At 45.2% G+C, this 12,810-nt stretch overlaps 2 protein-coding genes across 6 annotated transcripts in view; both read right to left on the bottom strand.

Moving 5' to 3' along the window:
* Positions 1-12,810, bottom strand: part of LOC144987744 (uncharacterized) — a 202,143-nt gene that overhangs the window by 46,683 nt on the left and 142,650 nt on the right. The gene's annotated exons all lie outside the window — the stretch shown is intronic.
* The window catches only part of LOC144987947 (uncharacterized), a 199,156-nt gene that overhangs the window by 176,379 nt on the left and 9,967 nt on the right, over positions 1-12,810 (bottom strand). The window contains exons 3-4 of one of the 5 annotated variants that reach the window (XR_013651635.1): positions 11,677-11,774; positions 10,898-11,561 (exon numbers count right to left, since the gene is read on the bottom strand). The exons of 3 other annotated variants lie outside the window; for them this stretch is intronic. The gene's annotated coding sequence lies outside the window, so the exon portion shown is untranslated. Of the gene's footprint in view, positions 1-10,897; positions 11,562-11,676; positions 11,775-12,810 lie in introns of those variants that run through there. One more of the 5 variants, XR_013651636.1, reaches the window with a different exon arrangement.

Below are 12,810 nucleotides of genomic sequence, written 5' to 3'. Positions count from 1 at the left end.
ATGTCAAACTACTTAATTTTGTTTTTCTTTACAACACTGTAAGCAGTAAGTATTTCTAGTTAGCTGAATGATCTCAGTTAGACCTGCACGATATGAGGAATAACTCGCGATATGCGATATCAGAGATTAAAATTGCGATAACGATATAATTTACGGTACATAAACAAATAGCAAAATAACCAAATAACCATTCCCATTTCATTGCAACAGTTTAAAAATTATACTCCAAATGACCCACGTTGACATAGGTGACAAACATTTAACATAATAGGGCTCCATCTGATTGGTCAACAACGTGAAGGCGTCCATCCGATTGGTCAAATGCATTAAGGGATTTATTTGATTCGTTAAATGGTTCAAGCTGCCATTAGATTGTTTTAACACAGTTAAGGTTTATGATTAATTGCGATATTTGCCGTCTTTTGCGATATGCATATTGCAGAGCTGGATTTTGCGATAACGATAAATTTGCGGTATATTGTGCAGGCCTAATCTCAGTCATTTATTTTTATTTAGTTTTTCAATTATTTAATTTAATTAAGTAACTAAAGTAACTAAAAAGTAAATGTAACTTTGCAACAGTAACAAAAAGCAGAACGTCAAGGCAGTCAGAGCAGAAAAGTAAATAAAACTTCTTAACTATTGATTACGAATAAATGTGAAATAGCAGTGATTAGAAGCAGCATGAAAACTTCTGAACTAGTGTTACCTACTACACTGCAGTGCTCTCTTCAAAACATCTGAAACAGACTAGAGCAGATTTAAGTTTGATATAGTCTATTTTCAGTCATTGAAAAGTGTTAAATTAGTGCTAGATGTCACCAGAATGCACCAAGTTGCACCACATTAAAATTTTCCGGGGGGGCATGCCCCCGGACCCCCCTAAAGTTGCAAGCACCTACGGAGCGGCGGGTCCTGCTGTGCGCGGTGTCGGGCCAGTAACTTTCAGGCAGGGCCAGTAACTTTCAAAAACTACTGGCCCTGTGGGCCAGTGCAAATTTCTGGGCTATGTCAACCCCTGACCTAACTATACTTCTGGCTTCGTTCTGGCAGAAAAAAGCACTGACCACACAGATTAAAAATAAAATGAGCGAACAGGCGCTTCATAATAACCACAACATAGCAATAATATACGTACGTTTAAAAGATCATCTCGTATATTACGGAGCTGCGAATAGATGGGCTTGTGTCACTATGACTCTGATGTAAATTCACTCCTAAGCATGTGCTGTTCTCTCCGTTGCGCAGCAGAGCGGCTTTTCCGAACCAGTTGGTGATGGTGGATTTTTTCAGGCTGCTTTTAACGATTGCTTTTAACTTGAAAGCTGCATCATATAGTAGTGGCGATCACATGCACGTTGGGGTCAAATGGCACCAAAGGATTCTTGGATGCGGCTGGGCATGTGTGTTTCTTTGTGTTGAACCCTGACTGAAGTGTCTAAGACCTGAAGTAAGGTCCGTGCTGTTTGGATGCTTAGAGGTGTGTTGAAAAATAAATGACTTGTTGCTTGGAATTGGATAGAGTATTCAACCTCTGCTCTGAGTCCGCTAGTACGTCCATGGCGGCCGTCAATTAAAGCCATAAATTAGCCGCGTCACTGAATAAGGCGCAGGGCTGCAAGCGCAGGAAAAAAGTAGCGGCTTATGGTCCGGAAATTACAGTATTTATTTATTTATCTGTTAAGCCAGTGCTTCTCAAATAGCGGGGCGCGCCCAGATGGGATGCCGGGGGGCGCGCCCAGCAGCAGCGGTCTTAGGCAAAGGTGCGAAAATTTAACGGGGGTCGGCGGTGACAGCAGCTCAGTGCTTGGTAAAAATCTGTGCCACTGTTTGTTTCTTCTTATCTCTTATATCACAGAGTTTTTAACAGCCTGAAACAGTGAACTGCCGTCCCTGCAGGTGCACGCTCCTGTCTCCTGTCACACGCGGCTCCCGTGTGAGAGATAATGAAAGGGGAGGGGTGGTGGGATCCAGCTGAGAGTCGGAACGTGCCTTTAGATTCCCCAGCTCATGCTAATAATGTCATTCTATGACCTATTGTAGACATTTTGGTGACGTCTTTATTTTCCATATTCTTTGTCTGCCTGTTGTTTATTCGGTGTCCGTATTTGACATAAAGACAGCAGGTAATGCAGGAAAACATCTGCACTCTGAGATCAGAAAAAAAGAATCATTTAGAATCAGCACAATGTTTTTTACCTCTTTCTTCAGACTAAAAACGTTAAATATATTGGTGCTGCTGTGTTAATGTTTCAGATCAATTTATATTTAATATTATTTATTGATTGAATTATTTTTCTCTGCATCAAATGGTTCAGTTGGTCAAAATTTTTCTAGTTTAAATAAGGACTGACAGATATTTTTATTTTAAGCTTTTCTTCTATTTTAGACTATAACATGGTTTCTTTGTGGCAAAAGAAATTTAATATTGGTTGAAAGTGGATTTATATTGCTTTTTTTATTGTTAAAAGATACAATTTTAGGTATACTTACACAAAGTTTATATATACTACCCTAATATATTGTCTTCGTGGCGAGTGTGTGTCTGTGTGTGTGTGTGTGAGGGGGAGGAGGGAGGGGCGCGAAATATTTTCCTTTTCCTAGGGGGGCCTTGCAAAAAATAATTGAGAAGCACTGTGTTAAACCAACAACTACACAAACTACTCTTCTGTCTTCGTTTGGAATTAAACTTCCAAGCAACTCAACTTGTGCAAATGCAATTACGCGTGCGGTGGGAGTATTCATAGCCACGGACATGCAACCTTATTCGGTGGTGGAAAACTCGGTTTTTAGGCATTTAATTAGTGTGCTAGAGCCACATATTGATCACTCACATGAATCAGTATAAATCTATTGTTTTTCTTTGTTGTTGTTTTTTTAAGGGTAAATCTATTGTTCACTTTTGGACTTCTTTTGAATATTTATTGTCACGGTGCCTCCGGCTGCTACCCCTCCCCTCCTTGCTCCTTCATTGGAACCAGCTGACCTTCATCTCCTCATCACCCTGCCAGCCTTCATAAGGGAGATCCTCACAAGTATCCAGCGCCAGTCCGTTATACTCACTCCGGTGATCACGCCTGGCCTCAAGTTGAGTTACTCTCGCTCTAGTAATCCAAGCTTGTACTTACCGTCTGTCTCACGTCTTCAGGTCTTCTCGCCATTGGTCACGCTGGTTCCTCGTCACGTTCCTGCCTCATCGTTCCTGCCCTCTTCTCTCACTCCAAGTGGTGCTCGCCGTCCTCGGCTCTCTACCTCGTCACAGGCGGTCCACGCCGTCCTCGGCGCTCCACCTCGTCACAGGCTGTCTACGCCGTCCTCGGCGCTCCACCTCGTCACAGGCTGTCCCGCATCGTCCTCGGTGCTCTCCCTCGCTTCCAGCAGTTTCCAGCATCCACGACGTCCCCTGTCTTCTATAATTAAACATCCTGTTACTACATCGCCTCCTGAGTTTCTTCCGAGTTCCAGCATCTGCGTCTCCCTAGTAGTCCGACCATGACAGAACGGACTGGCCATTACCCAGCTGACCCGGAAGGACTCCGCTTGGCCGTCACTCACCAAGGCATCGCTCTGGGACGGCAAGCTGAATCCCTCAACCAGATGGCCGCCGCCCAGCAGGACCTTTTCCGTCGCTTGGACGGTATTTCTCAGGCTCTGATGGATTTAACCGGCCGAGGACCTACTAACGCCACAGCCAGCAACACGGGTTCCGCCACCGGAAGCCCGGGCCCCGCTACAGACAATGCAGCTAATGAAAACATCCGGCTCCTTCCTGAGCCTTTCCTAGGTGACGTAGGAGCCTGCGGGGGTTTCCTCCTGCAATGTCGTTTGATCTTCCAGCAGGCACCTCGGCACTATCATGCAGACCACAGCAAAATCACCCTTATAGTGAACTCTCTCCGGGGTAAAGCGCTTCAATGGGCACAGGCTTACCTGACTGCTAATCCCATCTCTCAAATTCCTTTCGAACGCTTTTTAGGAGAGTTCCGGCTGGTTTTCGATCAACCCCGCAAGGAGGAGGAGGCCACCCGCCGTCTGCTAGCCCTCAAACAACGCCACAAATCCGTGAGTGACCATCTAATAGACTTTCGGATTCTAGCCGTGGAGGCGGGTTGGCCGGATATAGCCCTTAAAGGGTGTTCTACCAATCCCTTAATGACTCGATCAAAGATCATTTATGTTCGCAACCCGAGGCTAGATCTTTTGAAGAGCTCGTGACCGCAGCCTTGCGGTCCGACGTGCGTCTCCGTGAACGTCATGCCGAGCGCCCCCGCCAAGACAAGAGACCCTTTGCCAGTGTTTCTCCTCCATCCCCTGCTACTAACTATGTTCATGTTATGTCTCACGATTCTGTCGGACGCTCCACAGAGGAACCCATGCAGATTGGACATTCTAAGCTCACTCCTGAGGAGCGGCAGAGACGAAGAGATGAGGGGCCGTGTTTCTATTGCGGCCAAACCGGTCACCTCGTTCATCAATGTAAGCTTCGTTTAAACACCCGAACCCCCCGTTAGACGACAGGCCGCGGGCGGGTCCATCTTCTCTCGCCACTGAGAGTTCTTTTTTATATATTCTTGTCAAGGTAAGTTTTTTGTCAAATACCTTCGAGGGTAAAGCTCTCATTGACTCTGGTTCAGAACAAAGTTTTATTGATGACCTTCTGGTTTCTGATCTCAAGCTTCCCACAGAACTTTTGGATCTCCCTGTCAAAGGGGCTGGTTTAGGAGGCCAGATCCTCACTCAGATCACCCATCGCACTAGGCCCGTTCATCTCATCACGTCTGGTAACCATCACGAATTCATACAGTTTTACATCACCAAATCCCCCCAGTCTCCCATCATTCTAGGTTTTCCCTGGCTCCGCGCCCACAACCCCCAGTTCGATTGGGTTAATCTCCACGTCACTAACTGGAGCACGACCTGCATGGCCAACTGTCTTCGCTCCGCCATTCCCTCGGTCCGTCCTCGTAACGATCCGGATCCTGAGATTATCGATCTCTCGAAGGCACCACCCTGCTATCACGACCTGAGAACTGTGTTTAGCAAGACTAGGGCGGGTTCTCTACCTCCTCACAGGCCCTACGATTGTTCTATTGAACTTTTGAAAGGCGCCACCTTGCCAAAAGGGAGGTTGTTTAATCTATCGGGTCCGGAGAAACTCTCTATGGAGAAATATATCCAGGAAGCCCTTTCATCGGGTCACATTCGCTCCTCATCGTCTCTGGTGGGGGCTGGCTTCTTTTTCGTTCAGAAAAAGGATAAAACATTACGACCTTGTATTGACTTCCGCGAACTTAATCAAATTACTGTAAAAAATAAATATCCTCTTCCGCTCATTGATGCTGCTCTGGACTCTGTTCAAGAAGCTCGGGTTTTTTCAAAGTTAGATCTTCGTAATGCTTATCATCTGGTTCGTATGAGGGAGGGGGACGAGTGGAAAACCGCTTTTAACACTCCACTCGGTCACTTTGAGTATTTGGTGATGCCTTTCGGGCTCACTAACGCCCCCGCCATTTTCCAAAATCTTGTTAACGACGTACTCCGTGATTTTCTGAACCGTTTTGTCTTTGTGTACCTGGATGACATCCTTATTTACTCCCGGAACCAGGAACAACATATCCACCATGTCCCCCAGGTCGTCTCTCGGTTGCTAGAAAATCAATTATACGTTAAAGCAGAGAAATGCGAGTTTCACGTTCCCACAATTTCTTTTCTCGGTTTCATAATCGATTCTGGTAACATCCGTCCTGATCCTGCCAAGATCACAGCCGTCACGAGTTGGGAACCTCCCAAGTCTCGGAAACAACTCCAACGTTTTCTCAGTTTCGCAAACTTCTACCGTCGCTTCATAAGGAATTATAGTAGCATTGCTGCCCCCTTGACTCAACTCACCTCTATTAATATACCGTTTATCTGGACCCCTGAAGCTCATTCTGCGTTCGACAAACTTAAGAACCTCTTTACTACCGCTCCCATCCTCATTCAGCCTGACCCCTGCCGAAAATTCATCGTCGAGGTCGACGCCTCCGACTCAGGCGTGGGAGCGGTCCTCTCCCAACGTGAGATAAATACAGGGAAACTAAAACCATGCGCGTTCTTTTCTAGAAAACTCTCCGCGGCGGAAAGAAACTATGACGTCGGTAACCGAGAACTCCTCGCCATAAAGCTCGCCCTAGAGGAGTGGCGCCACTGGCTCGAGGGGGCTGAACATCCGTTCATTGTGTGGACGGATCATAAAAATCTGGCCTACCTCCGTTCCGCTAAGCGTCTGAACTCACGCCAAGCCCGCTGGTGCCTTTTTTTCGATAGATTTAACTTTTCCATCACATATAGACCCGGCAGCAGAAACGTCAAACCAGACGCCTTATCCCGCCTCTACAGTGCAGGGGATGACCAGGAAAGCTTTCCCATTATTTCACCTACCTGTATTGTGGGGAATTTAACATGGGACATCGAGAGCCGTGTCATCCAGGCCCAAGGGGAGGAACCGGATCATCCCCCGGCTCCCCCTAACACTCTATATGTCCCATCCTCCCTCCGTTCAGATGTGCTTGTCTGGGGGCACACATCTCGTATAGCCTGTCATGGAGGCACCCATAGGACTCTCAAACTCCTGCAACGCCGTTTTTTCTGGCCCTCCATGGAACAGGACGTTAGGGAATTCATCGCTGCCTGGACCGTCTGAGCCCGCTCTAAATCGTCTAATTCCCCTCCTGCTGGTCTGCTCCATCCGCTGCCTATTCCGCGACGCCCCATGTCCCATTTAGCCATGGACTTTATCACTAGGTTGCCCCCCTCAGTAGGTCACACCGTCATCCTCACAGTCATCGACCGTTTTTCTAAGTCTGCCCATTTCATCCCCCTTTCCAAGCTGCCCACCGCCACTGAGATGGCCGACATCTTGGTTCAGAACGTTTTTCGTCATCACGGCATACCCAGTGATATCGTGTCTGATCGTGGTCCCCAGTTTGTGTCTCAGGTGTGGCGGGCCTTCTGTTCTGCTCTGGGTGCCAGGGTCAGTCTCTCGTCTGGACACCATCCCCAATCCAACAGGCAGGCTGAGCGCGCCAACCAGGAGCTTGAGGCCGCTCTCCGCTGTCTGGCCGCTCAGAACCCCTCTAGCTGGTCCTCGTTCCTTGTGTGGATCGAATACGCCCACAACAGCCATCAGTCCTCAGCTACCGGTATGTCCCCGTTCGAAGCATCCCTCGGGTACTCTCCACCCCTGTTCCCCTCGCAGGAGTTGGATTTGGCTGTCCCCTCGGTCCAGCATCATCTGCGGCGTGTCCAGCGCATCTGGACTCAGGCCAGGGCCGCTCTCCTGCGAACCAGGGAGAAGAACTGCCGTATTGCTAATCGCCACCGGGTGGAGAGTCCCGCCTACCAACCGGGACAGAGGGTGTGGCTCTCTTCGCGGGACATACCGCTTCAAGCCACTTCCCGCAAGTTAGCCCCTCGCTACATCGGGCCTTATCCCATCGAGAAGGTCACAAACCCCTCCTGTGTGCGGCTGCGGCTCCCGGCGGCCCTGAAGGTACACCCTACCTTTCATGTTTCACAGCTGAAGCCCGTCCGGGAGAGTCCGTTGTGCCTGCCATCCGCTTCCCCACCGCCCGCCCGGGTCATCGACGGCGCTCCTGCCTACACTGCCAGCAGGGTGTTGGATGTTCGCCGCCGGGGCCGGGGATTTCAGTTCCTCGTGGACTGGGAGGGTTACGGTCCGGAGGAGCGTTCATGGGTCTCCCGCTCCCTTATTCTGGACCGTGCCCTCATCGACGATTTCTATCGGGCCCACCCAGATCGTCGTCCGGGACCGCCTGGAGGCGGTCGTTGAGGGAGGGGTACTGTCACGGTGCCTCCGGCTGCTACCCCTCCCCTCCTTGCTCCTTCATTGGAACCAGCTGACCTTCATCTCCTCATCACCCTGCCAGCCTTCATAAGGGAGATCCTCACAAGTATCCAGCGCCAGTCCGTTATACTCACTCCGGTGATCACGCCTGGCCTCAAGTTGAGTTACTCTCGCTCTAGTAATCCAAGCTTGTACTTACCGTCTGTCTCACGTCTTCAGGTCTTCTCGCCATTGGTCACGCTGGTTCCTCGCCACGTTCCTGCCTCATCGTTCCTGCCCTCTTCTCTCACTCCAAGTGGTGCTCGCCGTCCTCGGCTCTCCACCTCGTCACAGGCGGTCCACACCGTCCTCGGCGCTCCACCTCGTCACAGGCTGTCTACGCCGTCCTCGGCGCTCCACCTCGTCACAGGCTGTCCCGCATCGTCCTCGGTGCTCTCCCTCGCTTCCAGCAGTTTCCAGCATCCACGACTTCCCCTGTCTTCTATAATTAAACATCCTGTTACTACATCGCCTCCTGAGTTTCTTCCGGGTTCCAGCATCTGGGTCTCCCTAGTAGTCCGACCATGACATTTATTTTGTTATTATTATTATTATTATTATTATAATTAATAGACTTATTTTTTTATTATTTATTGACTTATTATTTATGTATTGTGATTATTTATTGTTTGTATTGACATACTATTGATTTATTATTTTTTTTATTATTGACTTATTGTTGGGTTTTTCTAAATAATTTAAATTACATGTCAAAGAGGTCTAAAACTCCTAAATGTTTACAAATTTTTTTTTTAATTCTTTGTAATATTTTTTTATTTGTAAGAAGTCCTGCAACAATGCATTTTGATTGAATTTTGAGCTTTTAAGGCTGACTGTTTCTCTTCTTTAACAACAACAAATGATGTATCTATATATATATATTATATATATAAATATAATATATTTACATACATGTATAAATATATATTAATTAAAAAATATATAGTATATAAAAGCTACTTAGACACCTCTAAAAGCAATAGAAATCATTGTCATGTGGGTGTTGTCGACCTCACCTCACCGTCGGCCAGGCTTCTAAAATGGGCATGTCTCCTCTAGTGATATAACTCATTGATTCCAACAGCCTCCCCGCCCAACGTAGTCCGCTACTATATTTTCATGAGAAAAAAATAAACACAGAACCATCCCGAAAACCTTCAATGGCCAATTTTCATCCGTAAATTTAGAACCAAAATCGACCAAATCTGGTAACACTGTGGATGTGTTGAGGTGCACACTCCCCCCTAGTGTTGAGGTGCATGCTTTGCACCGTCACGTTCACTGATGCATCTTCCATCAATGTACGGTAGTCAGGGTGCTGCTTCTTATGTCTGAGTAAAGGAGTAGCCAATCACAAATGTGTCTCCGTCTTTTCTGGTTTGATTGACAGACTCATTCTGCTGAAAAAGCTCATTATGAAATAAATAAGTCATTCTGAAAAACAGCAACATCAAGATTCAAGTAAGTAAATTGCACAAATTAGTTTACAAATGTACACAACTATTTACAGGTTGGAAGAATAGTCATACATTTATGATGGAAGATTTATCTCACAGACTTCTGCACAGAGACAGATACACACAGGATTCACTTTACATAAAAGCTTCAGCAGACACTATCGCTCTGTAAGAAACTTGTCACTGCCACTTTTATGTCTGTCCTTGATTTTGGTGATGTGATTTATATGATTGCTTCTGCTGATGCTTTACATGCTTTGGACACTGTTTTTCATGGTGCACTGCGTTTTATAACAAACATGAGGTCACTAACCCATCACTGTGTACTGTATGCTTTGTGTTATGCTCAGGTGGGTTTACCCTCATCTGTTTTAACTTCATTTCAAGTCATTGCTAATTTATTGCTTTTTCATTCATGATCATGTTTTTGGGTCCAAATCCAAAAGAAATGAGCAAACAGTGAAAATGTCATCTGTCAGTCTGTCATCAGGGTGGGTCCCACCTGACTGAATGGACCAAGTTCCTGGACCTCTAGCTGCATCACTGCTCCTGAACACACTTTTCTGGTTGATTTCAGGTTGGAGAGATGCAGTTTGTCAGAGATCAGCTGTGAAGCTCTGGGCTCAACTCTGAAGAAAAATCCGTCTAATCTGACAGAACTGGTCCTGAGCGAGAACCAGAACCTGCAGGATTCAGGAGTTCTTCATCTGTGTGGTTTTCTGGAGAGTCCAGACTGCAGACTGCAGACTCTGAGGTCAAGATTCAAGTTTTATTGCCGTTTGCACATGCGGTACATCGGAATTTGTCTTTGGCATCTCTCATGTCAGGGTAGGTTAAAAAAAAGGACAAAAGAAAGAAATAACATGAAATAAAAACAAAGATATTTTGGAAAATATTGATTTGGAGATCTGAGTTTCTGAAAAAAAGCCATAGAATTATAATAATATTCACCATGATTAAAATTCATATTTTAAAATGGTGTTTTAAAAATAATGAACAGGTTTCTAAAGCAAAATGAAAAATATTTAATAATATAATGGCTAATTTAAAATCAGTGTGTAGATTTTTCACAATTTCATGATCTTTTGATGTATTGATGAGAGATTTATTGTGATTGTGTATTTACATGAGGTCATATTTATTTATTCAATTATGAACAGTTTGGGGCTCCATACATGATTGGTCCAAAATGCTTAACAGCTCTAAAAGATACCGAAGCCACAACATAATGTTCTGATATAATCTTTGTTGTCAATAACAACAACAAATCCAATCGCCATTTTGAGCCAGGAAACAGTGATTAATCAGGCGGTCTGAGTCACGTTTTTAGGGCAACCAGTTGCCAATCGTGATTAGCTAGTTCAAAGTCCACCCCCCATCACTGAAAGCTGCTCAGAAGAAGCTGTCAATCAAACATCCGAGGTGGTTCCCACAAGATACTATTCCGTTCCCACAAGATACTATTGCGTTCCCTCAAAATACTATTCCGTTCCCTCGAAATGATTAACTCGTGCGAAAGCAATAATTATGTCGTTCGAACGCAATAATTAATCCGTTCGAACGCAATAATTATTCACGTCATAAGTCATTCACGCGGATATGCTCTCTGTACGCCGGCAAAAGCCGCTTTCAGCGGTAACTTCCGTGTCTCTGTGACCCATATTCGTTCAAAAAAGGAACATGAAAAACAAAAATGATCACTTTATTACCGTCTCAATGAATATAAGAAAAATATCAAAAGATTTATGATAACTAGGCTGCTTTGTCATACGATAGCTCCTGCTAGGCTACTACTAGCTCCGCCGCAGAGCTCTCTGATCATGTATGCCGGCATTTGGGCAACTGGCTGGTCTGTTGTCAGACAGCTGATATTGTAGTTTAGGGTCGAATAGGAATAATAATATTCAGGACTTGTCTTTTATTAACTTTAGCAGTCAGTATCTTTACATTCGAAGGCTATTAGGCTACATGCTAACTGACTAGCCGATCATTTCCTGTTATTAATTTACGTCATAGATTTACAGCAGATACCTTCACATTTCTCTCTGTGTGTGTCTCATTACATTGCATTGAAGACACGGAGGATGTTTAGAGAACAGATTTATTTATTTCTAAAAGCACAAAAGCATCCATCGTATTCACGTTCATTCACATGATGATCTGGTACGCCCTCAGTCATCTTGCTGCAAAAGCCGCTTCCTGCCGCTACTTCCGTGTCTCTGTGAGCATTCAATAGGGGTAAAAATAAAAGCAAGAATGGTCGATCTGTTATTTTCTCGATGAAAATCTGAAAAAATATCATATTAAGCTGGATGCTTCGCCTAAAGCACTTACCTTTAGCTTGTAGCATAACAACAATAGCAGTACGTCCCGTTTCCCAGCGTGCTTTGCTGCCAATCACTGGCCAATCACCGTGTCCCTGTGACCAAGGTCTAATAACAAGACCAATGATTGGCCAGTGATTGGCCGCAAAGCATTCTGGGAAACGTGACGTACTGCTTTGTTGTTATGCTACAAGCTAAAGGTAAGTGCTTTAGGCAAAGCAGCCAGATTAATATGATATTTTTCAGATTTTCATCGAGACAATAACAGATCGACCATTCTTGCTTTTATTTTTACCCCTATTGAATGCTCACAGAGACACGGAAGTAGCGGCAGGAAGCGGCTTTTGCAGCAAGATGACTGGGCGTACCAGATCATCATGTGAATTATGAACGTGAATACGATGGATGCTTTTGTGCTTTTAGAAATAAATAAATCTGTTCTCTAAACATCTTCCGTGTATTCAATGCAATGTAATGAGACACACACAGACAGAAATGTGAAGGTATCTGCTGTAAATCTATGATGTAAATTAATAACAGGTTATGATCGGCTAGTCAGTTAGCATGTAGCCTAATAGCCTTCGAATGTAAAGATACTGACTGCTAAAGTTAATAAAAGACAAGTCATGAATATTATTATTCCTATTCGACCCTAAACTACAATATCAGCTGTCTGACAACAGACCAGCCAGTTGCCCAAACGCCGGCATACATCAGAGAGCTCTGCGGCGGAGCTAGTAGTAGCCTACCAGGAGCCATCGTATGACAAAGCAGCCTAGTTATCATAAATGTTTTGATATTTTTGTCATATTCATTGAGACGGTAATAAAGTGATCATTTTTGTTTTTCATGTTCCTTTTTTGAACGAATATGGGTCACAGAGACACGGAAGTTACCGCTGAAAGCGGCTTAGTTTTGCCGGCGTACAGAGAGCATATCCGCGTGTATGACTTATGACGTGAATAATTATTGCGTTCGAACGGATTAATTATTGCGTTCGAACGACATAATTATTGCGTTCGCACGAGTTAATCATTTCGAGGGAACGGAATAGTATTTTGAGGGAACGCAATAGTATCTTGTGGGAACAGAATAGTATCTTGTGGGAACGGAATAGTATTTCGTGCGAACGACATAATAACCT

This window comes from Oryzias latipes, chromosome 2, assembly GCF_053564925.1.
Source record: "Oryzias latipes strain Hd-rR chromosome 2, Olatipes_Hd-rR_3.1".
Lineage (NCBI taxonomy): Eukaryota > Metazoa > Chordata > Actinopteri > Beloniformes > Adrianichthyidae > Oryzias > Oryzias latipes.
This window is presented reverse-complemented; position numbering and strand designations above follow the sequence as displayed.